This window comes from Hemiscyllium ocellatum, chromosome 10 (genome assembly GCF_020745735.1).
Source record: "Hemiscyllium ocellatum isolate sHemOce1 chromosome 10, sHemOce1.pat.X.cur, whole genome shotgun sequence".
Lineage (NCBI taxonomy): Eukaryota > Metazoa > Chordata > Chondrichthyes > Orectolobiformes > Hemiscylliidae > Hemiscyllium > Hemiscyllium ocellatum.
The window spans coordinates 84,378,503-84,406,162 of NC_083410.1; positions in this window are offsets into that span (position 1 = coordinate 84,378,503).

The following is a 27,660-nucleotide window of genomic DNA, read 5'->3' on the forward strand; positions in this document are numbered from 1 at the left end:
CTGGTCTATCCTTTGCCATAACTATTTTAAAATTAGTAGAATTATGGTCACTGGCCCCAAAGTGCTCCCCCACTGACACCTCAGTCTTGTCCTGCCTTATTTCCCAAAAGTAGGCCTTCTTGAGTAGGTACATCCACATAATGAATCAGAAAATGTTCTTGTACACACTTAATAAATTCCTGTCCATCTAAATCTTTAACACTATGACAGTCCCAGTCTATGTTTGGAAAGTTAAAATCCCTTGCCATAAACACCCTATTATTCCTACAGATAACTGAGATCTTCTTACAAATTTGTTTCTCAATTTCTCTCTGACTATTAGAGGGTCTACCCTACAATCCCAATAAGGTGATCATCCATTTCTTATTTCTCAGTCCCTCCCAAATAAATTCACTGGATGTATTTCCAGGAATATCCTCCTAAGTACAGCTGTAATGCTCTCCTTTATCAAAAACACCATTCCCCCGCCTTCTCTTGCGCCCTTTCTATCCTTCCTGTCACATTTGTATGCTGGAACACTAAGCTGCCAGCCCTGTCCACCCCTGAGCCATGTTTCTGTAATTACTATGATATCCCAGTCCTATGTTTCTAACCATGCCCTGAGTTCATCTGCCTTCCCTGTTAGACCCCTTGCATTGAAATAAATGCAGTTTAATTTATCAGTCCTACCTTGTTCTCTGCTTTGTCACTGCCTGTCCTCACTGTTTGATTCACTTCTTTTTTCAGCTGTACCAGTGTCAGATTGATCTCTTTACTCACTATCTCCCTGGGTCCCAGCCCCTCACCTTACTAGGTAAAAACAATGACTGCAGATGCTGGAAACCAGATTCTGGATTAGTGGTGCTGGAAGAGCACAGCAGTTCAGGCAGCATCCAAAGTGCAGCAAAATCGACGTTTCGGGCAAAAACCCTTCATCAGGAATAAAGGCAGTGAGCCTGAAGCGTGGAGAGATAAGCTAGAGGAGGGTGGGGGATGGAGAGAAAGTAGAGTACAATGGGTGAGTGGGGGAGGGGATGAAAGTGATAGGTCAGGGAGGAGAGGTTGGAGTGGATAGGTGGAAAAGAGCTAGACAGATAGGACAAGTCCATGGGGACAGTGCTGAGCTGGAAGTTTGGAACTAGGGTGAGGTGGGGGAAGGGGAAATGAGGAAACTGTTGAACTCCACATTGATGCCCTGGGGTTGAAGTCTTCCAAGGCGGAAGATGAGGCATTCTTCCTCCAGGCGTCTGGTGGTGAGGGAGTGGCGGTGAAGGAGGCCCAGGACCTCCATGTCCTCAGCAAAGTAGGAGGGGGAGTTGAAATATTGGGCCACGAGGCGGTGTGGTTGATTGGTGCGGGTGTCCCGGAGATGTTCCCTAAAGCGCTCTGCTAGGAGGCACCCAGTCTCCCCAATGTAGAGGAGACCGCATCGGGAGCATCAGATACAATAAATGATAGTAGTGGATGTGTAGGTACAACTTTGATGGATGTGGAAGGCTCCTTTAGGGCCTTGGATAGAGGTGAGGGAGGAGGTGTGGGCACAGGTTTTACAGTTCCTGTGGTGGCAGGGGCAAGTGCCAGGATGGGAGGGTGGGTTGTAGGGGGGCATGGACCTAACTAGGTAGTCACAGAGGGAACGGTCTTTGCGGAAGGCGGAAAGGGGTGGTGAGGGAAATATATCCCTGGTGGTGGGGTCTTTTTGGAGGTGGTGGAAATGTCGATGGATGATTTGGTTTATGCGAAGGTTTGTAGGGTGGAAAGTGAGCACCAGGGGCGTTCTGTCCTTGTTACGGTTGGAGGGGTGGGGTCTGAGGGCGGAGGTGCGGGATGTGGACGAAATGCGTTGGAGGGCATCTTTAACCACGTGGGAAGGGAAATTGCGGTCTCTAAAGACGGAGGCCATCTGGTGTGTTCTGTGGTGGAACTGGTCTTCCAGGGAGCAGATACGGCGGAGGTGGAGGAATTGGGAATACGGGATGGGGCGGAGGAATTGGGAATATGGGATGGGGCCCTCACCTTACTAGTTTAAATCCTCCTGAGAGTCAGAATCTCTTCTCACAATTCAAACCTCAGGAACAAAATTGGACTTCTTTTTCTTGATATCAAGAGCTTCATTGTTCTGATCTCACCACATTTTCATTAAGGGGCACGGAGAATTTCATTTCATATTCCTTTTCATTCATGCACAGATGACACTCAGCTCTGCCTCACCATTACTTTTCTGTTGTCCTTTGATACTCCTTAAAGTTTCTCTCTTAAAACAAGTGTTTTATCTTCTACCCAAACATCTCCTCAGATGTCTTGCCCAATAATGCTCCTGTGAAACGTTTTGTGATTTTTTTTAATAGTAAAGGTGTTACATGAATGCATATCTCAGTTGTTGCTGATGTCTAGCAATTGTACATATTGCCTAAGATTGACAATCCTCCCGGTATGACCTAGAGTTTCTCTGAATTAAATATTAATCTGCAGAACACTATTCCCTCATGTTCCTACACGGAATAAGGATGAGACATCTATGTCACCAGCCTGGGTAGTTTGGAACTGTCAAATAAGTCCCTGTCTGGGAGAGAGAGTCTATGCAACCGGGCAAGCATGGAAGATTGCACATCAGGATGATCAGGGTGTGTTTTGTTCAGAAAGTTCCGAAGTTGGAAATTTTATTATTGTGAGCTAAGTCTGAATATTTTGTAAACTTTCAAATAAAGCCATATCTATCTATATTATATAGCTATTCATACATAGTTATGGTTCATACACATACAGAAATATTGAAATGTTTTAATTAAAATATTAGGCTGATGGAAGCTTCTTGATGCTCATTTTATTTCCTTAGAGCTTTGCTGGGATGATTTGCATGTGTCCCCGGGCCATATGTGAAGTATTTGGATGCACTTGACTTCAAGTATACTACAGACATCAAATTCTTCACATACAGTGAAATAACACCTGAAATTGTGCCTTATTTTCATACCCTATTCACTAATATATGATGGTATCAGATACAACAGACTTTACTTTGGTGAAGGGCAGGAGCTTGTTTACCAATATACCAAAACAAACCAAATCCCAGGAGTAGTTAGCACGGGTTATTAAATGCAGTACAGTATGTTTCTGGACATTATTGCTTTACTTGCTAAGTATGCTCTTCCTTTTTATATTGCACATCACATGCATTTGGAAGCTTCTTGCTAAGGGAATGTGCATAGTTTCACTGTTATCAAGTACTTTTATTTAGTGCCCTGGTGAAATTACTTGCATGGCTAACAAATTCCAATTACCTTCATTGTGAGACTGTGATTCATTCAGAAACACCAAGAGGGGCGGCACAGTGGCTCAATGGTTAGCACTGCTGCCTCACATCACCAGGTTTCAGGTTTGATTCTAACCTCTTCTGTGTGGAGTTTGCACATTCTCCCCATGTCTGCATGGGTTTCCTCTGGGTGATCTGGTTTCCTCCCAAGGTGTGCAGGTCAGGTGAATTGGCCATGCTAAATAGCCCATAGTATTAGGTGCATTAGTCAGAGGGAAATGGGTCTGGGTGAGTTATTCTTCAGAGGGCCCGTGTGGACTGGTTGGGCTGAAGGGCCTGTTTCCACACTATAGGGAACCTAATCTAATCTTGTATATCATGCAAACTTACAATTCAGTCACAAATAAGTGTCACATTACCATAACAATGTGATTGGTCACCTGGAAACAGGTAGTGCAGATTAGGAATAACCTGTCGTCCTGTTCTGGGTCTACAGTTGCACTGACAATAGTGATATGGCATGGGTTTCATTCCACAATGAACTTGATGAGATTTTGACTGGAATGGCATTTAAAATGTAAATAGGGTTATGCAGAATATCATCGCCTACTATCCCCTGTTATTTTCGATGTAATACAACTGAGTATGCCAGAGAGTGATGGGATGTCAATTTTCAGGGCAGAAGTTTTGAAATATACATTTAAAACAATTCAACACTGACAAGACTATGGTGTGACTAGCTATGTGACGTGGTAAATCTCTCACCATTCAAATCTTAGGTACAAAATTGGACTGCTTTTTCAATTAAACTGACTGGATACACAATGATGACTTGTATTAATCCAAAATCCAATGATGCTAAGGAGTGTGGACCAAGTTGCCAAAAGTAGTGCTATAATCTAGTTAAGGTCTGGTACTTAAATCATAGAATCCCTTCAGTGTGGTAATAGGTCATTTGGACCATCACATCCACAATAAGGCTCTGAAGGGCATCCCACTCATATACAACCCATTCCTGGAAATCTGCTAATCCACCTAGCCTGCACACCATGAACAATTTAGTCTGGCCAATCCACCTAACCCACACATCTTTGGACTGTGGGAGGAAACCCAAATAAACATGGGAAGAATGTGTGAACTCCACACAGGCAGTCATCCAAGGCTGGAACTGAACCTGAGTCCCTGGTAGTGTAAGGCAGCACTGCTAACTCCTGAGCCACCATACCACTCAGGAGAAAGGGGAATGAGGAAAGAAATTCTTCATATTTCAGACAGCAGAAGTGCTTTGAAAGAAAAACACAGTAAAAATGAAAGTGAAGTCTAGAGTTGGGGAAGCATTAGTGTGTTCAAGATGAAACCACAGGGGGAAAATAGTTTTTGATAGGATTTGTAGTGCATTCTGATGATTGATTCATTAACTTAAGTCAGAAGAAACATTACAATAAAGGTTCACAATATATCATTGTTATTACTTAGATTCTTGGGTTCTGGCTTGGCATCATATATTGTTTTAAGTTTGATTTGTTTTTCTATGTTACGTGGGTTAGGAGGGAAGGGTTGAGTTTCATTTTGCATTCTGTGAATGGTGCCTGGGATGTCTGCAAAGTCTGTTAATATACATTTAAACAAACCCTTAAAATGGATGGTACAGTGCTTTACAAAACAAAAAATAGGAAAGACAAAAAGTGTTATTAACTAACAAAGTTTGGCCTGTGATAGGGAGACAGCTATAGTTCAAGGGGAGCTGGTGCCTAATGGTGTTATTACTAAACTATTAATCCAGAGACCTCAGTTGTATGAGTGGACCCAGGTTCAAATGATGTTAGATGGTGCGTTCAATAAAAAAAATGGGATCAAGAGTTTAATGATGATTATGAAATTGATGTTAATTTTTTGGAGATAAACCCATTGGTCTATCAACATCCTTTAGGGGAGGAAACTGCTGTCCTTACCTGGTCTAGCCGATATTTGACTCCAGACATACAGCAATGTGATTGACTCTTAACTGTTCTCTGGGGCAACTAGGGATGAGCAACAAATGCTGATCTGGCCAACGATGTCCACATCCTTTGAATGAGCTAAAACAAAAGAAACGGAGAACTATCTGAAAGGTCAGTGTCTGCACAAACTACTGTTAGAGAGAACAGGTCTAAAGCAGTTAGCTTAGCAGTTACCAACACATTTTAGGCTGAAATAAATCCTGAATGGTTTATATAAGGGTGATGAAGCTCCAGAAGCGGAAGGCTATGGAACAGGAGTTAAGAGATCCATATTAAGAAATGGGAGTTGTCTCATAAAGAAGCTAACATTGAGTGAATGTAAACATTTGCCAAAAAGAAACCTAGTACATCCTCCCCAACTGAAGAAGTAATCTTAAAATGGGAGCAGAGTAACCCTTCATTGAAGTTTGATTACCTATAAGGTTGTTCCTGAGAATAAAAAAAAGTTGAATCTTCATCCCTTATATTTGTAGTAAGACAATTTCAAATAGTTCTTTTTTGGTGGAAAATAATTAGTGCATTTTTCTTTCACATGTAATAAACTTGGATGTTCTTTTGTTCAAAGTACATTGGCAATCTCTTGTGATCAGTGACTGACCAAACAAATTGTAAAAATAGAACTTATTGTCTATCAAGATAGATTTCAATCTGGGATCTTACTTGCCTGGTGTTACTATCATGTGATATCATAACACTGTGATAGATACATTGGAGCTTTATAAATAAGTGGGAAATGCAAGCCAGAAGTTAGAAAATTACAGATGAAGCAGCTCTTATCTTGATCAAGATGAAATTCAGAGATTGAAACCAGAATGCTCCAGGGAAAATCAGAACTATTTATATTTTGAAAAATCCTGATAAAAGATATTGAATCTTTATAATAACATAGTCCACAATCTAAGGAGCAATTTTCCACTCTAGCTAAAACTGTATATTTTGTTGTAAATCATTCTATTTGCAATGCTTACATTGATAATGCATTATTTATGCCTAATAGAAGCTTTGTTAATAAGTTCATTGTCATTAGCATATTGTTGGGCCCTTGTGTTGTGTGGGGATGGTGTTAGTGTGAAATGGTTTAATCAGCACTTTAGTTGGTTCCTGCTAGGTTGCTGATCTATGTGAATGGTTGCGTTTGATTATTAATTTTGGAACAACTCATGAACCCAATTAGGCATCACATGAGAGAACAAGAAATTTAAATCCCAGCCATTGTTCCTATAACTTGCCATTGGCATGTCACTAATGAGCTATTGGCCTGTTTCCATCTGGCATGATGTTACTGTTGATTATGTAGAGTGATAATCCCATTCTTAGCATGATCTCTAAAATTTACATGTGAAATGCAATCCAGTTGTAATGGATTATTGAGCAATAACTTAAGCATCCATTAAACTGCTAATTAAGAAGTAAACCTGACTTAAATAGGCAAGATTCCAATTTCTACATCCATTACTTGCTGCACATATGCACTACAAAATGTTCATTTGCACAAGGGGCTAACAGCATTACTGTTATCTGGCTACACAATATGAAATTGTGTGTGTGTGTGTGTGTGTGTGTCAACTACTATTTTATAGAATTAAGGGGAGTTACAGTCAATAGCCATTCCAATTCATGAGGAATTTTTAAATTTGAATGTAGTATTTAAAACTAACTCCAATTGTATTACACGAAAAAAAGACATTTTGTGATAAAGTGCCTCTACTTTGCTACTTGAATGAATTACCAAGCATTAGGCAAGGTACCTACTGCACTGCACACAAGGGATTGAGAAGCTGGAGGGGCACATTAGAATAGTAGGACAAAAGTCAGAGGGAATTGAGACCAAACTGTACAATGGCCTTGTCAAATTCAACCTGTTCAGTCTCAGTGAGATACTGGAGAGACATTTTTAGAGAAAAATGAAGCAGCTGATTCCTGAGCCTGAGTGATGAGAAGAGACAGAAGCTCTTTACATAGCAGAAGAGACATTAAGAAGTAATCTTATTGAAGCTTAGCTGATAGCTAAGGAAAGGAAAGTGTTTAAAAAGCAGAAAGATTTGCATTTCAATAACACTTTTTATTATCTCATGGCATCCTAAAATACTTTGCAGCCAATGAAAAAGTTTTTTAAACATGTCACGATCATAATGAAGGAAAAATGGATACCTATATATGTACAGCAATATTCCACACAAACAATGTAATGACAACCAGATAACCTGCATTCGTAACACTGGTTGAAAGATAAATATTGGACAGGACACCAGGGGGAAGTCTCCAATTTTTCTTACAAGTAATGCTATAGATCTTCTTACGTGCACCTGAAAGATAAACAGTTCACTCAAAGGTGGTACCTCCGACAGTGTGTGAGCCAGTGCCAGATGATCAAGTATCTGGAGTGGGACTTGAACCCACAATATTGTGATGCAGAGGTTTGAGTGACTTCACAGAGCCAAGCCTTCAGCAGGAACAGGGTAATGAGTTACAAATTAAAACTGGAAAAAGTAAAGATTGATGTCAGAACATTCTTTACATAAAGAGTAACAAGGAATAGTCTTCCCAGAAGGATAAGGGAAAACACAAATCATTTCAGTTATCTTTAAATCTCTGGATAGAAAAATTGAGATTGGCTGAATAGCCATCCACACCTGAAACTATCTTGTATTTGTTCTTCAAATTCAAAAATGACATAATGCTGCTCCAGTATTATTTATGTGCTTTATTTCAAACAGTCACCAATTTTCCAATAACAAGCCAAGCAAAATTAGAGGCAAGTAGGGGTGAATATTTTAGAGACATAGAATGTCATAGAGTCATACAGCACAGAAACAGGCCCTTCGGTCCATACCGACCACATATCTTAAATTTAGGATGGCACAGTGGCTCAGTGGTTAGCCCTGCTGCTTCACAGTGCCAGGTACCTAGGTTCAATTCCAGCCTCAGGCGACTGTCCATGTGGAGTTTGCACAGTCTCCCCATTCTGCCTGGATTTCCTCCGGGTGTTCAGGTTTCCTCCCACAATCCAAATATGTGTAGGTTAGGTTAATTGGCCTAAATAGACCATAGTGCTAGGTGCTCTAGTCAGAGGGAATTTGGTCGGGGTGAGTTAATCTTCGAAGGATTGGTGTGGACTTGTTGGGCCGAAGGGCTTGTTTCTACACTGTAGGGAATCTAATCTGGTTGCATTTGGCCCATATCCCTCTAAACTCTTCCTGTTCATATACCCATCCAGATGCCTTTTAAGTGTTATAATTGATCCAGCCTCCATCACTCCTTCTGGTAGCTCATTTCATACACGCACAACCCTCTGTGTGAAAACATTGTCCTTTAGATCCCTTTTAAATATTTCCCTTCTCACCTTAAATCTATGGCTTCTAGTTTATGACCCCCCTACCCTAGGAAAAAGACTTTGGCTATTCACCCTGTCTCTGCCCCTCACAATTTTATAAACTTCTATAAGGTCGCCCCTCAGCTACCAATGCTCCAACGAGAATAGTCCCAGCCTGTTCAGCCTCTCACTGTAGCTCAAACCCTCCAGTCCCAGCAGCATCCTTGTTAACTTTTTCTGCATCCTCTCAAGTGTAACAACATTTTTTCTATAGAAGGGCAACAGAATCTTCTGCTTTTTGTTACACATCTTCAATAGTAAAGGAAACACAGCATATATTGTCTCAGGAACTTAGGACCTTAAAGAAGTTCTGCTCTTCTCTCCAAAAAGATTGCCATTTGGCTCATTTCTCTTTTTCACCTTCATCCTTTTGATTTCCCTGACTGTGTCTGATCAGATTTTTATGATGGAGAAGAGACTGTCATCCACCTCCTTCTAGAATGTACCTTCGCAAAGAAAATCTGGAGAGAAGTGTAGGGGCTTATGTCAAGGTTCATCACAAGCAGCACCATGAGACAAGGCTTTGTACTCTGTGGCTTGTTCCCAGGGACACGCACTGAGACAAAATCAACTGTACCTGAAGGACCATTAACTTAATAAAAGATGCACTTTAGTCTACCTGAAACTTACTGTGTTTTCTGTAGAAAGAGTTATCCTCAATCAAATACTGCAGATTAGCTAATTCCAATGTCCAAGACGGCATGCTGAGGGATGCACTGAAGCTTGGGGCTTGATAATTCATGTTAGTTCTGGGTTTTATAATATAAAAGTAAAGTCACTACATTCTTACTAGACCATAGAGTTACTCTTGCATTAGGCAGAGATGACTGATAGTGGTTTAACCTACGGTTCACTGTTGTTCAGGGAAGGGGAGAGATTGAGGAGAGTCTTATGTGATAACACATGGGATTAAACCCATGCTGTTGGCATCATTCCACATTGTGAACCATCTGGTCAGCCAACTGAGCTACCTGACTTACAGTCAAATGATTACCAAAAATAATATTTAGCTTTTGCTTTGTTTGACTCTTGTAGTGTAAAATTTCTTTTGTTTAAACCATGCAATCTTACAGCCTAATTCTTCTAAGTAAATAACTGGGATTTCCAAATTCCTTTTCAGAAAGTTAGTGGTCTCAACTTAGAGTATGACATCTGTTTAATTAGAATAAATTGCCAGCGTCAGTCAAAAGTTCTGTAGTCTGTACAGTCTTATTTCTGTCAGGATAACTGAATATATTCTGAAGTAAATTAAATTTTTCAAACACAGACATTAATGCTGTGAAATACAAACTCAGCTGTACAAGAGGCAGCTGTAATCTATTTCTCTTGAATTTTTTTTCCCAGGAAAAGAAATCTTTTATAAACATACAATTTGTCTTCTACTGTGATTACCTAGGAAGCGTAAACACCGAGTTTCGTGCTCTGTAACAGTTTCATAATCAGCTGCTTCATATGTCTCCATGGAGTTTTACTTCTCGCACTTTCAAATCATTTTGATTAGTCCTTGGGAAACCTGTTTTTATTTGAACAATTTCATGATATACAGGCATTGTTAGCACAACCTGCATTTATTGTCTTTCCTTAATTGCACTTTGAGAAGGTGGTGACAGATTACTTTCTTCAATATATAACATTCGAGTGGGCAGGGGAAGTATTCCCATCATGTTGTTATGAAGGGAACTCCTGGATTTTGTACTTTTATAATATAAAAATAAAGTCACTACATTCTTACCAGACCATAGGGTTACTCTTGCATTAGAGAGAGATGACTGGCAGTGGTTTAACCTACAGTTCACTGTTGTTCAGGGAAGGAAAGAGATTGAGGAGAATGACAATAAGAAGCAGTGACAAATGACAATGTCCAGCTAGTATATGGGAGCATTAAAACATAGAGACTGGAATAGGCCATTCAACCCCTCTGATTCATCTGTAAACTAACTTCAGATATCTGCCTATATCACATATCTCTTCATATCTCTGGTTAACAATAATTTATCAGCCTCTGATTTATATTTAATAATTGCTTGAGCATCAGTTGCCATTTCTGAATAAGAATTGCAAACTTCTTCTGTGGAATTTTTTGGATGAATGGGTATTGTTTCCCAAAATAGCTCTTAAATGCATTTTGTACTAAGAGAGAAAGGTCTCACTACAGTTTCCACAACAATTAACTTGTCATTCTGATCCTTTACCCATTGTTTTAAGCTCTAGGCAGAGTGGAATACATTTCTGGGCATGTTCCCAATATCTAATTGTCTTAGATAACAAGATCAGTGTCACAGGTATACATGGAGTTTTGAAAAGTGTATTGGTGCCCTTTGGAAGTTTGAAATTCATGTGCTAGAACCACCCATGTGTGCATTATAGTTGCATGCAAGTCTGGAATCCATTTTTCCTGTAGAAGGGCGACAGAATCTTCTGCTTTTTGTTACACATCTTCAATAATAAAGAAATCACAACACATATTGTCCCAGGAACTTAGGACCTTAAAGAAGTTCTGCTCTTCTCTCCGAAAAGGTACCGTTACCGACTGATGCAAACAACTGGCTCATTTCTGAAGCCCCCTACAGCATTTCCCTTGTGTCGCTGTGACCAATTCTGGAGACAGTACTGAATATACAATCTGACCATTGAATTGCATGACTTCAACACCAGCTCTGCAATGCACATTTAGCAGTCCAGTCCAGTATTCCGTTCACTGGGTTATTGCTTTTCCAAAATGACTGGGTCTGTTATCTGCCAAGCCAGCTATTATCTGTAGATTTCTTTCAACCTTTACAATTTCTACACCATTCACAGTACTTAGGTTGCCCTTGGTATTTCACATTGTGCAAAGCATGACACATCTCTGCATTCATTCTCATTTCTTCATTTCTGCCAAATTTATTTATTTCATTGAATTCCTCTTATAACAGTGTGGAACTTTTATTTGTCAATGAGGGAGGTGTGGGGTAGGGAAGGCTTGGGGGCTTGTCAGAGGTTAGCGTAGTGAAAATCGTTAGCCTGTTGGGACACAAACATGTTTAACTCTCTAAATATTTTTCAATCAATCTATTCAGATATGTTACAATATGCCTCCAGGGTAGGTGGTCCTTGAACTCAGACCTTTTGGTCCAGAGACTGGATGCGACCATAGCACAGCTTGCTATTCTGGCAGTGTAACCCAAGCTTGTGGATCCCTCTGGAGCACACAGACAAGAGCACAGGAGCAAGTCATTAATCTAACACTGAGATGCTAGAAAATGTTTAAATGGAGGGAACTGAAGTTGCAACCATGTCTATGAAAAAGGGTTCCACTTCCTGGTGGCGTTTGTCCTGATTTATAGGACATTGTCAACGCTCTTGAAAGCAATTTGACTATCCGGTTGTAAACATAGCTACTTTCAGCCTTCACTACAGACTGGGAGCAGCTTATACAGCCATAACACTGACCCCTGAAATGGGGTCAGTAACATCAGCAGCAACAACAGTTGCTAAAACAATCACTGCTTTCTCTGTGTCCACAATGCCGTCAGGGAGAGATACAGATCTGCAACTCAACAGACAATGATTGTTGCCTCATCCCCCTGCTCCAAACAAAGTATACAGACAGAGGATCAGCTGTTTCTCTATGACAGAGCTGCAGTGCCTGAGGAGGCTCAAGTCATTGATGTTTACAGCATTTTGGAACAAGAACCTTCTCCCAAGAAAAACAAGCAGCCACACATTGTGAGTGACCATCAAGGTCACCATAGCATTGAATTCCTTGACTTAAGCTGCTTCCAAGGATCAGCAAGGGACAAGTAACAGATTTCACCAGCCGTTGCCTCCAAGTCATAGTATCATAGAATCCATTCGACCCAAGGGTCCACACTTACCATCTGAAGAGCATCCCACCCAAACCCAGCCCCATACCTATCCCTGTAACCCTGCATTTCCTATGGCTAATCCACCTAGCCTGCACATCCCTGGACACTATGGAACAATTTCACATGACCCTCTATCTACCAGTTCACAAAACTCCTGTGTGCCAAGGCTGCCCAATATGTGCGCTTTGACCCTCATGACACTAGTCAGTATCTTTTCAACAGTAACAGAATTTCTGCACATTTAGGGAATTATTGCCTGCACAATCCAGGAGTGATCAGATAATACTGCAGTGTTTGCCATGCAGATGAGATTCCATTCCCTCAACTCGGAGATCATTTGTAACCACCAGAAGTTTATTACCCAAGTGTACGTAAGATTCCTTGGAATCTGCTGTGAATCCTTCATCCTGTGACAGTCAAGTCTACTAAAGGTGTTTGCATTTCCAAGACTGAATGATGTCTCCTCAGAATCAAAGGCCATCTTCCAAGGAGCTAGCTGACAACAATGATGTTGAAAAAAGGGTCAACAGAGGCCACATCTAACAAAAAGGACCACTGATCAAGTGTTCAGGTTTCTCACAGCTTGCCTCTATTCTGCACCCATTTTCATCTTCTCATTTGCATCAAGAATGTCTCACTCAGTGATGCCACCATGAAAGCTACTGGGGTCCCTTTCTCATAGAGACTGAATTTTCACCTATATGAAGTGAGAAGCCATTTGATCAAACTTGTCCAAACAACCCCATATCAATTTTCCTACTGTCCCAATCAACAACCGCTCCCAAGATCTCATTTCCCACTCCACAGTGCAGTTAGTTGGTTGGTGGCCTTCAGTAGTTGTTGCACTGGCTAGCTAGCAATTGGCACACACACACACACACACACACACACACCTCACTAGCCCTCAAGGTACAAGCAACCCAAACTGCTTTTTGTCTGACTCAGCTCCAAATATCCAGGTTAATGCTGCAATGAACAAATCAATGAAATGAAAGTCAAGATCATTGCCGTGTCAGCTAGGAGAGATTTGATAAATCCTTTTCCCTCCAATACCAGATGTTTGGCTATAAACTACAACCGAGAGGATCTTTCTCATGTGGAGAAAGGTGTAGTCCTAATGGTGCATCCAGGAGATTGTCTACCTGTCAGTAATGTTCACAATTGTACCGCCCTCTGTCTGCCTGCAGTCAATCCATGTAATATTTTATAAATTCCACTTTGGAAATAGAACCAGTCTGACTAAAGATTGGGATACAGACACTAATCTCACATATTTAAGGCATTGTCTGAGCTGAGATGTCACTTTTTTTTATAAAACCTTAAGTTATCTTGAGAATGTGACTTAAAAGAAGTTCTGGGATTTACATATTATTGAACCAAAATCTGCAATCCATTCTAAAGGATGAAAGACTTAACAGCAATCTAGGTTTGTTCAATATATCATTTGTTGCATGACACTGTAATCTTTTGCAATAAATTCTGCGTCTTATGGCCCTGGTCCAAGCTACCTGATGAAGGAACAGTGCCCCGAAAGCTAGTCCTTCCAAATAAACCTGTTGGACTGTAACCTGGTGATTTTTAACATTGTCCACCCTCGTCCAACACCGGCTCCTCCACATCATCGCTATGGTAGAGAATTCCAAAGATGCACACCTAAAAACATTTCTCCTCATCTCAGATTTAAGTGGTAGCCCCCTTATTTTTAAATTGTGCCCCTTTGGTTCAAGACTCCCCAATCAGATGAAACATTGTATCAGCATCGACCTTGTCTATTCCTTTTGTTACAGCAGTTCTTCTTCAGCAAATCTGTTAACAGTGTCACTATGCTGCTGAAGTTGGAACAAACTTCCGGTAGAATCCACTTCGTCCCAAAAATTCCCTCTGCTAATTAAACCAAGCACACAGAAAAGATCACTTCACCTCATAATCTGTTAAAGTATGAATGACACAGCACTACTTAACTTCCATTATTTAACAGAAATATCCATTTTTTTCTTTAACGATAAAACTGAACATTAAACAACAATTCTTTACAACTCTAAGCCTTCTTTCTCTTAAATATTTATTATCTACATCCCACTCTGTAACAATATACTGATCCAATAAAGCTCTATTAATGGCTCTTTCTGGCTAAGTGTCCAAAATGCCTGCTGTTTTTATACTGCAAACATTGGATTGTCTCATTGGTTCAATGTTGTCAAAACAGTAAAATTCAAATTCGATTGGGTTTTAGTATCCTGAGGCATAGTTTAAACTGATCGGTTAAATTTAAACGGTGGTCAAAACAACTGAGGCATCTAGCTTAATATCAAAATAATATATCTTTCAGTTTTCCAGCACACTGTATGACTGTAAGTCAGTCACATGATAGATGCCTGCAAACTCTCACTGCCAAAACAACCTTCACTGTCTCTTAAAGGCGCAGTACACACCTCCAACTTTATAACACCTCCCCTGTTAAGACAAAATGAACCATCATAGTGAAAAGATGGCTTCTTTTTTTTCTAATTCTTAACCCTATTACCATGAAATACATAGATTAATGCCCTAAGTTCATATTGACTTCTTCACACACACACACACACACACACATATACACATATATATATTTATATAAAATATATTGGTATTTTATTGGTATCTGTTCAATCTTATCTATACTTTATCAGTTAAAGTCATGATAACTCATCTGCTTTCACATTTTGACGACCCGCAACATGTACGATTTGCAAATTAAATGTCTGTAACATAAAACTCCAATGAAATAGTCTCATACTCTTGTCTCTAAATCATTCCAAGAATATAAAAGGATTGTGATCCGTGTATGCACTGTTTCCGACACATTGTTCATCACATAAACCTTAAAATGTTATAAATCCAGTACCAAACCGAGTAATTCCTTTTCAATCGCAGAGCATTTTCTCTGATGGGTGTTGACTTCATTTGAAAAGTAAACAAGTGGCTATCTTTTCCTGTAGCAGTACAGCTCCCACTTTAATGTCACTAGCATCGATTGCAACTTTGAAGGGGTTCAAAAAGTTTGGTGTAGCTAAAACTGGTGCGGTCATTAGTACTGTTTTTAAATTGTCAAATGCCTCCTGGCATTGTTCTATCCACTGAAATGTTGTGTTCTTCTTCAGTAAATCTGTTAGCGGTGCCACTACACTGCTGAAGTTTGGAACAACTTCCACTAGAATCCACTTTATCCCAAAAATCGAAGCACCTCTTTCTTCAAGGCTGCTCATGGAAATTCCTCGATGGCCTTTGTCTTTACGTTCCTTGGGGCCAACCTTCCATTTCCGATGTTATATCCCAAATACGTCACCTCTCTCTTCGCGAATTCTGTTTTCTTTCAGTTTATCACCAGTTTTGCTTCTCTAAAGTGTTCAAAGTGCTCTGTCAACTGTATCATGTGATCTTTCCAGAACTCACTAAAGATCATTACATCATTCAGATAGACTACACAGTTTGTTAACCCAGCCACAACTCTGTTCATGAATCTTAAGAATGTGGCCGGTGCGTTCTTCATTCCAAACAGCATCATTTTGAATTGATATAGCTCATTTGGGGTCACAAACAAAAATTTCTTTCACTTTCTCTGATAAAGATACCTGCCAATAACCACACAGTAAGTCCAACTTTGTGATGCAACAGGAGATTGTCCAACTTTCTCTATACAGTCCTACAATCTTGGTTTTGGATATGCGTCCAATTTTGTTATGGCGTTGACCTTCCGATAATCGACACAAAATCGTTGAGTTCCACCAGGTTTGGGAACTAACACAATTGGCGAACTCCACTCACTCTGACTCGGTTTGATGATATCTTCATTGACCATCATGTTCACTTCCGTCCAGACCTATGTGGCATTCAAAGGATTAAGCCTGTAGGGATATTGTTTTATTGGAACAGCTTTCTCTACATGTACCTCATGCACAATAGCATTAGTCCTCCCCATATTATTCCTGCATATGTCCCTATACTGCTGCCTTTCAACTGCATTCTTTGCTCCTGAGGCAGATTATTTACTAACTTACCCTATTCCTCAAGGACTTCCTCATTGTTTAACATATTTTGACACACTTCAAACTCCACAACATTTAGATTTGATTCCTCACTCTGCAGGGCAGTAATTAACATCTGTTTCTCCAGTTCCTTCTCTCTATTATAATAAGGTTTCAACATATTCACATGATATACCTGATGCAGTTTCTTTCTATCCAACTTCTTTATCAGATAGTTTACGTGACTCACCTTTTTCTCAGTTTGATAGGGACCACTAAAAGTGGCTTTGAAGGGATCTCCTATCACTTGTAACAGTACTAACACTTCATCCACGCAGGAAAATGTCCGAATTTCAGAGTTTTTGTCTGAGCCCTGCTTTATTCTAAGCTGTGCTCTCTTCAGGTGCTGTTTAGCTAACTCACCTACCCAATTTAATCTATTCCTCACCTCTGATACATAATCCAAGTGTGAGATCTCCGACTTTGGCCCTGTCAATTTCTTTTTAATTAATTTCATGTCCGAATATTAACCTAAAAGAGAGTAAATTGAATAATTCATTTGGGGCATCTCTAATGGCAAACAACAAAAATGGGATACTTTTATCCTATTCATTTGCATAATCCTGACAGTACACTCTTAACATGGTCTTCAGGGTCTGATGCCACCTTTCGAAAACTCCCTGGGATTCAGGATGATATGCACTTCATTTAAAGTGCTGCATACCTAAGCTACCCATGACTTCCTTAAACAGCGTAGCAGTAAAATTGGTCTGATTGAATCTCTCTGGGTAGTCCATACCACGTGAAGAAAACTACTACTTCCTCTACCACCTTTTTGCCTTAATACTCTGTAATGGAATTGCCTCTAGAAATCTGGTAGACACAACCATTATGGTTAGCAAGTACCGGTTCCAATTTTAGTTCTCTGGAGGGGACCCACACAATCAAACATAACACACATGAAAGGTTTTTCGAATGCAGGAATTGGCAACAAAGGTGCTGGTTTTATTGCTGTCTATGTCTTACCTACCATTTGGCAAGTACAACATGTATGGTAAAAGTTAACCACATCCTTGTGCATTCCAGGTCAATACAAACAATTTTGTACCTTAGCCAGAGTCTTCCATACACCTCAGGACCTCCTACTAGTAGTTCATGTGTTACCCGTAACACTTCCTGTCTGTATGTGACCGGCAAAATAATCTGGTGCACTTCTGCCCATTTCTCCTCTGCACTAACCTGCCGTGGTCTCCATTTTCATCTTAGGATTCTATCATTAAGATAATAGCACTCAGGAATATTCTCAGACTCCTTTTCTGCATATGCATCTATATATCTTTTATCACCTTGTCTTTCTGTTGTAAGTCCCTTACCCTTTCAGGATCAAACACTTCTGCCTGACCCTCTGCCTATTCAGGCTTTTCCTGCACCATTATGTCAAACTTGGTGTCCGCTAACTGAATCTCAATTCTTTCATCTTTCTGTTTAGTTTTTGCTGTATAATGTGATTTATGATAGTGGGATCTTGTTACCACAAAGTTGATGAAAATTCCAGGGTATTCTTCGTTTAACTTCTCAGTTTCTTCCTCTTCCTTGGGCTTCTCCACAACAATGGGTGCCACTTCCATTTTGGATCCTGCTAAATCATTCACAAGAGAAATCTGAATTCCTGGAACTGACACTCTGTCAATTAATCCTACTGTTACTTCCCCAGTCTTGAGTTGGCACTCCAACCTGATCTTACACAAGGGAACGTTAAATTTCTGTCCACCTATCCCATAAATTACCACTCACTTGGGTAACAGATTAGAATGAGTGCAAATTCATGCATCTCTTACTATTAGAGACTGGTTTGATCTTGTATCTTTCAGAATTATAACCTCTTGTTCTTCTCCCTTTCTGAGTAAACTTTACCCACAGAGGCGAATTCTTTATAAAGATCAGGCACTCATTCCACACCCAGCCCCTGCCTGGGCTGTGCACTCTCCTGCAGCTCCTCGACCTTTCTTGGGGTTTCCTTTACTTACTTTCACTAATGCCACTGGCTTAGCTTCTTTTACCACATCTTTTCCCACACTGCCTTTCTTTAATGACCAGCACTGTGATTTTACTTGTCCCACTTTCCACAGTAGAAATACCTGAGCCCTTTCACCTCCTTGCCACACTCTTGGGTTTCTTTTTTAACTTGTGATAAACTCTTACCAGTATTCTCTACTCTTTGTTTTGTAGTGTAGAATCTCCCCTTCTCCCAACTTCTATCCCTCACAGGATGAAATTCTTGCCGAAAGCTAAACTTTGCCTTATGCACCAATGTATATTTATCTGCCATCTCTGCTGCTCTTTTCACTTCTTGAACTTTCTGTTCATCCACATGAATTCTTATCATCTCTGGAAGTGAGTTTTTAAACTCCTCCAACTGAATAATCTCTCTTAGAGCCTCATAGGTCTTATCTATTTTTAAGGCCCACATCCTTTGTGGGCAGCATGGTGGCACAGTGGTTGTCACTGCTGCCTCACAGTGCCAAAGACCTGGGTTCAATTCCCGCCTCAGGTGACTGACTTTGTGGAGTTTGCACGTTCTCCCCGTGTCTGCGTGGGTTTCCTCCCACAATCCAAAGATGTGCGGGTCAGGTGAATTGGCCATGCTAAATTGCCCATAGTGTTAGATCAGAGATAAATGTAGGGGTATGGGTGGGCTGCGGGTTGGTGTGGACTTGTTGGGCCGAAGGGCCTGTTTCCACACTGTAAGTAATCTAATCTAATCCATCTATCAAAATTACTATGTTTAATTCTTTTGAACTCAACACAAGTTTGACCTTGTTCCTTCTTTATGTTTCTGAACTGCTTCTGGTTCCAATTCATAAGCACTCAAATTGCCTGCCTGACCTCTTCATAATCTCTTGATCCCTCATCCGTCAGCGCTGAAAATACCTCACTAGCTCTGCCTACCAGTTTAGCATTACCGACAAGTGCTCTGACCACTCCATTTGCCTAGTCAATTTTTCAAATGAAATAAAGGAGGCCTCAACATTTTTCTCATCAAAATGTGGCAGTGTTTTAACATATTTGTATATATTACTACCTTCTGTTTGAATCTCCATCTTGTTAACTTGACTTTGCTGACTAAGTCGCAATTTCTGAAGCTCAAACTTTCTCACCATTTCTCTTGCTTTTCTCTTTTTTTCTCTCTCCCTTACTTCTTTCTCTCTTTGCTCAGCTAAGACCCTTCTCCCTCTTTCTTTTCTCTCATTGTTTTTCTTTTTCCTCTCCCTCTCTTCTTTTTCTCTCACTTTCTTGATCTTCTAACTCCATTTTCCTCAATTGTAATTTTAAGTTTTTCTAACTCAACTGCACTTGTCTGTTTCTCTGACACACCTAAGTGCTTGAGTAACTCCCTTACAATTTCAGCTTTCCTTTTGTTCTTGCTTAAATCCAATTCTAACCTCTTTGCTAATTCTAAAAGTATGGTCTTTTCTTTTCTTTCTAAACTTTCTTGGCAAATTTGAGAATCATCTTCAAACCCCAGAACCTCTTTAGCAATTTTAAGAGCCATTTCTCTCACTTTTAATTTAACCAACCCCAACTAACCGAAATTAAACAAATTGTCTCACGTACATTTTATTTAAAGTGCTAGGACACTAATCGGCAAGTGCTGAAATCTGCTGGGATCTTTCGTACCCCAAGTCTGTTTAAATCTAACCAAATCTCAGACTGGATCTGTCTAAATCTGTCCATATCCTAGACGAGACCCCAACTGTTACAACACGGGGGGAAACCCTCTGCTATATATAAACCAAGTACATAGAAAGACTAATCTCACCTCGTAATCTGTTAATGTATGAGTGAAAGAGAACTACCACTAACTTCCACTATTTCACAAAAATATAAATTTTATTCTATAATGCTAAAAGTGAACATTAAATAACAACTATTTGCAACTTTAAACTTCCTTTCTCTCAAAGATTTGTGATCCACTCTATAACAATATACTGATCCAATAAAATCCCCATTAAGTTTACAGCATCTTAATTTTTTAAAGTAGACAGTAACTGTGATCTCTGGTGTTGATCTTCCTCTGTTTGTAGATCTCGCTGGGTCATCTTCGCTCTTCTGCTGTAAAGATGTTTCATATGGAAAAGGTACCTTTGTCAGACAGAGTGGTGAATAGCAGTCTTTCAATGGCAGTTGGTGCTCTTTCTGGCTAACTGTCCAAAATGCCTGCTTTTTTTTATAACCCAAACATTGGATCATCTCATTAGTTTGATGCTGTCAAAATAGTAAAATTCAAATTCAGTTGTGTTTTAGTACCCTGGGGCATAGTTTAAATTGATTGGTTAAATTCAAATAGTGGTTAAAACAACTGAGGTATCTTGTTTACATCAAAATGTTATATCTTTCAGTTTTCCAGAACACTCTGTGACTGCGAGTCAGTCACATGACAGGTGTCTGCAAACTCTCAGTCAAAACAGCCTTCACTCTCTCTTAAAGGTACAGGACACACCTTCAATTTCATAACATAAGTATTTTGTAAATTTCACTGAGATCACCTTTCATTCTTTGAAACTCTCAAAATACAAGCCTAGTTTACCCAATCTCACTTCATAGCAAAGTCCTGCCATCTTGGGCACAAGGTTGATGAACTATATATTTTCTGAGATAAGGAGATCAAGACGGCACATGGTATTATTAATGTAGTCTAGCCAAGCTTCTATCCATCTTGGTTGAGGGATAAATATTCATCAGGATAACTAGAAAGGATTTCCCACCTCTCCTTTAAGATATTGGCATGGAACTTATTACATCCAATGAAGGTGATTGATGCAACCTTAGTTTACATTCTAATATGAAAGGAGGCATCACTGACCATATAACATTCCTTCAGTACTGTACCAGACTTGGAGTGTTAGCTCAGATTTTGCGTCCTGGTCTCTGGAGTAGGGGTTAAACCTATAATCTTCCAACGGAGAAGAAAGGTCACTTAGCAAACACTAAGAATTTCTACACCAATAGATATTTTGTCATTTTTAAAATTCACTGTACCTTACACATTTTGGCATTAGATCTTAGCTGTTCTGCCAAATGTACTTATTTCTGCCTCCTCTAATTTGATTATCCCTCCTTATTTGGCAGATATCTACCTGTATCACAGCCTGTGTTTTATATTTTTTGATGTAGAACATAGAACATTCCTGTGCAGTACAGGCCCTTCAGCCCTCAATGTTGCACTGACCTGTGGAACCTGAATCCTATCTATTCTACACTATTCCATTTTCATCCATATGTTTATCCAATGACCATTTAAATGTCTTTCACGTTGGCAAGTCTACTACTGTTGTAGGCAGTGCGTTCCATGTCCTTACTACTCTCTGAGTAGAGAAACTGCCTCTGACATCTGTCCTATATCTATCACCCCTCAATTTAAAGCTATGTCCCCTTGTGCTAGCCATCTCCATTTAAAGTCTGGTTGAAGATTTGTACCTCGGGTGTCCGTTGTTGTGGTTCTGTTCACCGAGCTGGAAGGTTTTGCTGCAAACGTTTCGTTCCCAGGCTAGGGAACATCATCAGTGCTATTGGAGCCTCCGGTGAAGCGCTGCTTTGATGTTTCTTCCGGTATTTATAGTGGTTTGTTCTTGCCGCTTCCGGGTGTCAGTTTCAGCTGTAGTAGTTTGTATGTGGGGTCCAGGTCGATGTGTCTGTTGATGGATGTTCTTGCCGCTTCCGGGTGTCAGTTTCAGCTGTAGTGGTTTGTATATGGTGTCCAGGTCCATGTGTCTGTTAATGGAGTTTGTGGATGAATGCCATGCCTCTAGGAATTCCCTGGCTGTTCTCTGTCTGGCTTGTCCTATGATGGTAGTGTTTTCCCAGTCAAATTCATGTTCCTGGTTGTCGGAGTGTATGGCTACTAGGGATAGCTGGTCGTGTCGTTTTGTGGCTAGCTGATGTTCATGGATGCGGATTGTTAGCTGTCTTCCTGTTTGTCCTATATAGTGTTTTGTGCAGTCCTTGCATGGTATTTTGTAAACTACGTTAGTTTGGCTCGTGCTGGCTATTGGGTCCTTTGTTCTAGTGAGTTGTTGTCTGAGTGTGGAAGTTGGCTTGTGTGCTGTTATGAGTCCTAAGGGTCGCAGTAGTCTGGCTGTCAGTTCTGAGACGCTCCTGACGTATGGTAGTGTGGCTAGTCCTTTTGGTTGTGGCATGTCCTCGTTCCGTGGTCTATCTCTTAGGCATCTGGTGATAAAGTTGCGTGGGTATCCATTTTTGGCGAATACCTTGTATAGGTGTTCCTCTTCCTCTTTTCGCAGTTCTGGTGTACTGCAGTGTGTTGTGGCTCTTTTGAATAGTGTCCTGATGCAGCTTCGTTTGTGTGTGTTGGGGTGGTTACTTTCATAGTTTAGGACTTGGTCTGTGTGTGTTGGTTTCCTGTGTACCCTTGTGGTGAATTCTCCGTTGGGTGTTCTCTCCACTAACACGTCTAGGAATGGGAGTTGGCTATCCTTTTCCTCTTCTCTCGTGAATCGTATTCCTGTGAGTGTGGCGTTGATGATTCGGTGTGTTTTTTCTATTTCTGTGTTTTTGATGATTACAAAGGTGTCGTCGACGTATCTGATCCAGAGTTTGGGTTGGATTTGTGGTAGGGCTGTATGTTTTAACCTTTGCATAACTGCCTCTGCTATGAGTCCCGAGATTGGTGATCCCATGGGTGTTCCGTTGATTTGTTCGTATATCTGATTGTTGAATGTAAAGTGTGTGGTGAGGCACAGGTCTAGTAGTTTAAGTATGCCGTCCTTGTTGATAGGTTCGGCCTCCTGTGTTCTGTTATGTATGTCCAGTAGGTTGGCTATTGTTTCTCTGGCTAGGGTTTTGTCAATTGATGTGAACAGTACCACATGTCGAATGATACCATGGTTTCTTCTTTGTCTATGTGTGTATTTCTGATGATGTCCAAGAATTCCTGTGTTGATTGTATGGACAGATAACCAAAGCGGACCAGCAAAGAATGAAACCTGAAAGCAACAACACCCCCAGATTCTACGGACTACCCAAAGTACACAAACCAGACATCCCACTCAGACCCATAGTATCACCACCAGGGACACCAGCATACAAACTGGCCAAAGAACTACAACAAAAACTGAAACACCTAGTCAGCGGATCCAAACACTCCATACAATCAACACAGGAATTCTTGGACATCATCAGGAATACACACATAGACAAAGAAGAAACCATGGTATCATTCTACGTGACGGCACTGTTCACATCAATTGACAAAACCCTAGCCAGAGAAACAATAGCCAACCTACTGGACATACATAACAGAACACAGGAGGCCGAACCTATCAACGAGGATGGCATACTTAAACTACTAGACCTGTGCCTCACCACACACTTTACATTCAACAATCAGATATACGAACAAATCAACGGAACACCCATGGGATCACCAATCTCGGGACTCATAGCAGAGGCAGTTATGCAAAGGTTAGAACATACAGTCCTACCACAAATCCAACCCAAACTCTGGATCAGATACGTCGACGACACCTTTGTAATCATCAAAAACACAGAAATAGAAAAAACACACCGAATCATCAACGCCACACTCACAGGAATACGATTCACGAGAGAAGAGGAAAAGGATAGCCAACTCCCATTCCTAGACGTGTTAGTGGAGAGAACACCCAACGGAGAATTCACCACAAGGGTACACAGGAAACCAACACACACAGACCAAGTCCTAAACTATGAAAGTAACCACCCCAACGCACACAAACGAAGCTGCATCAGGACACTAATCAAAAGAGCCACAACACACTGCAGTACACCAGAACTGCGAAAAGAGGAAGAGGAACACCTATACAAGGTATTCGCCAAAAACGGATACCCACGCAACTTTATCACCAGATGCCTAAGAGATAGACCACGGAACGAGGACATGCCACAACCAAAAGGACTAGCCACACTACCATACGTCAGGACCGTCTCAGAACTGACAGCCAGACTACTGCGACCCTTAGGACTCATAACAGCACACAAGCCAACTTCCACACTCAGACAACAACTCACTAGAACAAAGGACTCAATAGCCAGCATGAGCCAAACTAACGTAGTTTACAAAATACCATGCAAGGACTGCACAAAACACTATATAGGACAAACAGGAAGACAGCTAACAATCCGCATCCATGAACATCAGCTAGCCACAAAACGACATGACCAGCTATCCCTAGTAGCCATACACTCCGACAACCAGGAACATGAATTTGACTGGGAAAACACTACCATCATAGGGCAAGCCAGACAGAGAACAGCCAGGGAATTCCTAGAGGCATGGCATTCATCCACAAACTCCATTAACAGACACATGGACCTGGACACCATATACAAACCACTACAGCTGAAACTGACACCCGGAAGCAGCAAGAACATCCATCAACAGACACATCGACCTGGACCCCACATACAAACTACTACAGCTGAAACTGACACCCGGAAGCGGCAAGAACAAACCACTATAAATACCGGAAGAAACATCAAAGCAGCGCTTCACAGGAGGCTCCAATAGCACTGATGATGTTCCCTAGCCAGGGAACGAAACGTTTGCAGCAAAACCTTCCAGCTCGGCGAACAGAACCACAACAGCCATCTCCATCCGAGGAAAAAGGCTCTCATTCTCCACTCTGTCTAACCCCCTAATTATCTTCTATGTCTCTATTAAGTCACCGCTCAACCTTCTTCTCTCTAACAAAAATAACGTCAAATACTCAGCCTTCCCTCATAAGACTGCCCCTCCATACAGACAACATCCTAGTAAATTTCTCCCGAACCCTTTACACATCCTTCCTATAATGCAGTGACCAGAACTGTATGCAATACTTCAAGTACAGCCGCTCTAGAGTTTTGTACAGCTGCAGCATGACCTCATGGCTCGGAAACTCAATCCCTCTACCAATTAAATCTAACACACCATATGCCTTCTTAACAACCATATCAACCTGGGTGGCAACTTTCAGGGATCTATGTACATGGACATCGAGATCTCTCTGCTCATATACACTACCAAGAATCTTACCATTAGCACAGTACTCTTTATTTCTGTTGCTCCTTCCAAAGTGAATCACCTCACACTTTTCCACACTAAACTCCATTTACCCCCTCTCAACCCCAGCTCTACAGCTTATCTATGTCCTCTGTAACCTACAACATTCTTCAGCACTATCCAGAACTCCACTCACCTTAGTGTCATCTGCAAATTTACTAACATATCCTTCTACGTCCTCATCTAGGTCATTTATGACAACTATCAACAGCAGTGGCCCCAAAAAGATCCTTTGCGGGACACCACTAGTAACTGAACTGCAGGATGAACATTTCCCATCAACCACCACCTTCTGTCTTCTTTCAGCTAGCCAATTTCTGATCCAAACTGCTAAATCACCCTCAATCCCATGCCTACATATGTTTTGCAAAGCCTACCGTGGGAAACCTTATCAATCGTCTTACTGAAATCCATATACACTATATCAACCGCTTTACCCTCATCCAACCTGTTTGGTCACCATCTCAAAGAACTCAATAAGGTTTGTGAGGCATGACCTACCCTTCACAAAACCATGTTAACTATCCCTAATCAAATTATTCCTCTCCAGATGTTTATAAATCCTACCTCTTATAACTTTTTCCTATACTTTACCCACAACCAAAGTAAGGCTCACTGGTCTATAATAACCTGGGTGGTCTCTATTCCCCTTCTTGAATAAGGGAACAACATTTGCTATCCTCCAGTCTCCTGGCACTATTCCTGTAGACAATGACAACATAAAGATCAAAGCCAAACGCTCTGCAACCTCCTCCCGAGCTTCCCAGAGAATCCTAAAATAAATCCCATCCAGCCCAGGAGAGTTATCTATTTTCACACTTTCCACAATTGTTAACCCTTCCTCCTTGAGAACCTCAATCCTGTCTAGTCTAGTAGCCTGTATCTCAGTAGTTTCCTCAACAAAATTGTCTTTTTCCAATGTGAATGCTGACGAAAAATATTCGTTTAGTGCTTCCACTGTCTCCATGCACAACTTCCCACTACTATCCTTGATTGCCCTAATCTTACTCTAGTCATTCATTTATTCCTGATAAACCTGTAGAAAATTTTAGGGTTTACCTTGATCCTAGCTGCTAATGACTTCTCATGTCTCCTCTCGGCTCTTCTTAGCTCTCTCTTTAGGTTTTCCCTGGCTAACCTATAACTCTCAAGCACCCTAACTGAGCCATCATGTCTCATCCTGACATAAGCCTCCTCCTTCCTCTTGTCAAGTGATTCAACTTCTTTCCTAAACCACAGCTCCCTCGCTCGACCACTTCCTCCCTGCCTGACAGGTACATACTTATTAAGGTCAAGCTGTAACGGTTTCTTGATCAGGCTCCACATGTCAATTGTGTCCATCCCCTGCAGTTTCCTTCCCCATCCTATGCATCCTAAATCTTGCCTAATCACATCATATTTGCCTTTCCCTCAGCAATAACTCTTGTCCTGCAATGTATACCTATCCCTTTCCATCATAACAGCATTGTGGTCATTATCACTAAAGTGCTCAGCTAACTCCAAATCTAACATCTGGCCAGGTTCATTATCCAGTATCAAATCTAATGTGGCCTCGCTCCTTGTTGGCTTGATCTGCTGCAGCTACACTGGCACTGCCCTCCACCTGTTCCTTCGCTACATCAATGACTGTATCTGTGCTACCTCATGCTCACAAAATGAGGTTGAATAGATTATCAACTTCACTAACACCTTCCAGATCTCAAATTCATCTGGTCCATTTCTGACACCTCCCTCCCCTTCGTGGACCTCTCCATCTCCAGTGACCAACTAACCACGGACCTCTACTACAAGCCCACTGACTCCCACAGCTACGTAGACAGCACCTTCTCCCAACTTGCCTCCTGTAAAAACGCCATCCCTTATTCCAATTCCTCTGCCTCTGCCATATCTGTTCCCAGGATGGCCAATTACACCATAGAAAATCCCAGATGGCCTCCTTCTTCTAAGATTGTAATTTCCCTTCCCATGTGGTCGAAGAGCCCTCCAGTGCATCACCTCCATTTGCATCCTCACCCTTGAACCCCGCCCCTTCCAATGCACAAAGGATAGAACACCACCCCCCCCCCTCCACCCCGGTCCTTATACTCCACCAACCTCTATATA